A 4,144-nucleotide genomic window follows, 5' to 3' on the forward strand; every position below is an offset into this window, starting at 1 on the left:
TTTTTTTAAGAGATTGATGAATGGAAGACCCTGAATGAAGTGGTTTGGCATTTATTTTCTGATGTGGCAAACAACAAACGTTGCTGTGTTCAAGGCCTCCTTAATCCTCAGAAGCGGTAAACTAACTGTGTCCTGTCATTATGAAACACTGGAGATATTTTTTTTCATTAGCTGCAAAGTAGAATTTGACAAGAGAAGCTCTTGGAGAACAACAGACATTAAGAGACGTCTTATACATTTGAATAGGGCATTTATAGGTTATTTTTATTATCAGATTTTTGTCAGGGGCCAGAAAGCTTACTCTTTAAAAACTCTTGGCACTGTTAGTCTTGTGAGATTTGCCTTCAAGCTAGCCTAAATTCTTCACCACTAAATTCTTTATGGACTCATGCTGACTGCTGCATTGCTTCTTACATTCAAAAGAGCAGACATCCTGTAGTACTGATTGTCTGAAGACAAGCAGCCTGTTCAGCACTGCAGGACCCTACTTTGTCCTGCCCCATTCCAGCTGCCACCAGGCAGGTGTCAACAGGTGAAGGGCTATGAGATAGCCTTCCTGTTCTCCTGTTGTGTCCCACAGAACTGCTCACATGAAATGCAGCTCTGACCATGCACAACTATTTCACTGTTGTAATCTGAGCACCCTGCTTTTTCTGTTTAAGTTGTGATCCTATTGAACTAGCTTGTTTTTCCCTGTGTGCTGTGGTCTTATCACATGAAAAGAAGATTATTTGAACTCTCAGTAATACATACATACATAGAGTTATTTTTCTTCACTTACGTTTTCTTTTTGAGTGATGGATTAAGCATGTGCATTTGTGTGTCAAAATATGTATCTCAAGTTCTGTAAAGGTAAGAAAATATAATGTGTGTATGCAGTAAAGCATCACAATTTTGTGCTGATAGTGATTACTCACTATGGAGCCTGGACAAGAGAGATGTAGTAAATAGTGGCATTTATGAAGAAGCAATTTGTCCGTTTGTGTCACTCAGTGCAACAGCTGCATCTGAAATCTGTTGCCCTTTGTTTGTAGACCGATCCTGGTATTTGAAACATTATGAGTACTGCACTGTTCAGGTGTCCAGAATTTGAAACATAATCAATTATAACTGCTATAGGTATGGGCTTTTATAATTGTAAGGTTCTAATGACAGTTGCAAGGGAAAGCATCGGGAACTTTCAGCTAATCTTTATCTGTAGACATTTCTATACAGTCTTAAAATAGCAGTAATTGGTGCAGTAAAAATAGATACAGCACGATCTCTGCTGCTACAGAAAGTAACTATACAGATAGATAGGTAATGTTACGAATAAAAAAAATGAGATGTGGTACAAAAATGCAAGTCATGCTTTTAGATAGAAGATAGTTGGTTTCACTACACTGGCTTCTAATGGCAATTTCTTCACAGAATGCTTTGGAAGTGATGGATTGAGGTACACACATAATGACCTGTTCCAGTCAGAAACTGAGATCCTCAGAAGGAGTTGCCAACCGGATCTACAGAATGAGATGTGAGTATATACAAGAGCAGTGCTAGTACATTCTGCATGTCTGTCTTCCTGCCAAAACAAGTGAAAAAAAAAGTCAAGACTGTGCATTTTGGAGGATTAATTATCTGAGATTTTTCTTTAATTTATTACCAACAAAAATAGTGTTCACTTTATTTCTATTTTACAGAAAAAAACACATAATCTTTAAAAGGCATAAATAAAATGAAGCCCACATAGGCTATGGGTCTCTGCAACAGCTGTTCATGTGACACTATATCTTAACTGCATGTGTTTAATCTTTCTTTTTTCCTGAGCAGCTGCCTCAATCTATCAAAATATTTGTAAATGGATTCTGTTTCTGGTTAAATTTGCTTTCACTAGCACAACAGAGAGACAGGGAAGACTTATGCCCTGTGGGAAGGAAAAAAAGCAGAATTGTTTTCCATTTCAGGTTGAACAGATCAGTCCTAAGGCATTTGCCATGAAGCCTGTATGAATCCAGTGTTCTCACTTAACAGCTATCTCATTTCTTGGAGGTGCTGTTTCACTTCTTCAGATAGATTTTTCTGCAACTGAACAAGCATAAGCAAAATGGTAGGTGATGGATGGTTGTCCATTTCAGTAGAAGGAGAAATTCACCTTGAAAAGAGGGATATTTGGTGTCTTGTCCTATTTCTAGCCCTGACTTGTTGTGTTCTTATCTTATTTTCCTTCTGTGTGTGATGGGTTAATGCTTCATTCCTGTATTTTGGAAGCCCTCTGTAGTCTGAGGGTTCCTGCAGCTGCTGTGTGACAACTTACAACTATAATGAAACAGATAAGCTGGTAACAACTTCCTATCACTTCTCCAGTAAAGTGTATGCATTAGCCTAGCCTCCTTGTAATTGACACTGACAGTACAGGCAGGGAAGGAGAATCACCAAAGCTTCTTGGCCTTCCAAGTCCATCACTGCCATTCTTGTGAGATAACGAAGATATCTGCGTTAAGCTCACCACACAGGAAGGAGTGACGTTAAGTCTTGATAAAATGGCAGTGAGGGCAGTTACCTCATTAGAAGGTATCTCTTAACTGCTCTCTAGAGCTATCCTGGAGGAAATTAATTCACTAAAAGCACAAGACATGGGATCATAGTAGGAATGAAAGCATGCAGATATGTCAGCATTGCCCACTAACGTGCTCATGCAGGCTTGTCTCACAACTTCTGTACCCCCAGTCTGATCAAAACTGTGCACCTGAGGTTGTAGAAATCCACATGCTTTGATTGCACCCTGAATGAAGTAAGCCTTACAGCTCAAATCAATATATTGAACCTTAGCTCTGCCTATAAAACAGAAAATCCATACATCAAGTCTATTTTTAAGCCCTGAACTATAGCAACAAAAGTTAGTTTTGTGTGTTTGATAAAGCAAGGTGATTTCTGGACTACCTGAGGTCTCACAGAAGGGCTTGCAGGGGGAGGAGATGGCTGGGTTAGTTGTATAGCTTCATTGATGTTTCAGCCTGGGCTGAAGCTGCTTTTGGGGTGACTGAAGCAAAGAATTTTGATTTTACACAGAGGCAGTACCAAGTGTTGACTGCACCGTATGTTTGTCATACTTTTTGAACTCATTCTTCATCCTAAATTAGGATACAGGTAAGCCACAACCTTGTTGCAGAGCAGAGCAGTAGGCAGCCACCCTATCTTGGCTGTGACTTTTGTGTCTGAGTCCCAGCTGGGACCACTGCTGCTCTTGGTGTACCCAGCTGTATCTTAAGGCAGGTGTTGGGGATATAGTAAGACCAGCTCTTGCAGTCATGTTAATTTAGTTTTGACCACTGATGTCAGAGCTGCATGCAGGGACTTCACTATAAATGAGTCAGACCACTCATTATTTCACTTATGGGTCATCTGGCATTTCGGACCTTGGACTCATTGGTTAAGTGGCCAGATGTCCTGAAGTAGTTGTGTACAGCTGAACAATTAACTAGCTGCCACAGAGAAATGGCAGAGGCCTTCCTGTTTTATTAGGATAAAACCGCCAGTTTTATTGACTGGCTTTTTGCCTTGATCATATTTACAGTGTTACACTCGACCCATTTAATCATTTCAGTAGCGAGCTGGATACCCTGTGAAAGCAGTTCTGATTTCCAGCCTGAAGAATAGGTACCTGTTTAATAGAAACAGAGGCATAATTATTTTTCATATTAAAATGTGAATATGTGACAGTTCATTGTAACAGCTGACAGCTCATTTTGCTGCAGGCAAAATACATCTTTGATAAAGTACATTGCCAAAACGAACACCACACTATCAAATCACTGCTTTTGTTCCTGTGTACAAGACATGGTTTTAGGTGATTGTACATAAAAGAATCCACTACAGATGCTAGAAACTGAAGTTAAATCAAAAAGCCGTGAAGCCAGGAATCAGCCTGAATCCAATGAATCAAACAACTGATAAACGAGGTATCCTTATAGCCTGGCTGCCAGGCTGTTTCTCAGGCTGTGGTCTGTGGGACATCAGAAGGTCTTCTGTCAAAGCAGTTGTGAAAGAAAGAAAACCCCTTTTAAGAAAAGCTGACACACATTCCTGCAAGTTGTGAGCAAAGTGTGCATGGGCATGAAGTCAACAGTGTATATACGTATTTTAATTGGTTGCAAATAAACTTTTT

The 4,144-nt window shown here is 39.7% G+C and overlaps 1 long non-coding RNA gene across 1 annotated transcript; it reads left to right on the forward strand.

Annotated features, from left to right (window-relative positions):
• The first annotated feature begins 16 nt into the window (after nt 1-16).
• Nucleotides 17-2,178, forward strand: LOC109369714. The gene is made up of 3 exons (XR_004161149.1): nt 17-116; nt 1,411-1,513; nt 1,944-2,178. It is a non-coding gene; the product is annotated as an uncharacterized LOC109369714 (long non-coding RNA).
• Nucleotides 2,179-4,144: the final 1,966 nt, after the last annotated feature.

The sequence above is a fragment of the Meleagris gallopavo genome, chromosome 13, assembly GCF_000146605.3.
Source record: "Meleagris gallopavo isolate NT-WF06-2002-E0010 breed Aviagen turkey brand Nicholas breeding stock chromosome 13, Turkey_5.1, whole genome shotgun sequence".
Taxonomy (NCBI): domain Eukaryota; kingdom Metazoa; phylum Chordata; class Aves; order Galliformes; family Phasianidae; genus Meleagris; species Meleagris gallopavo.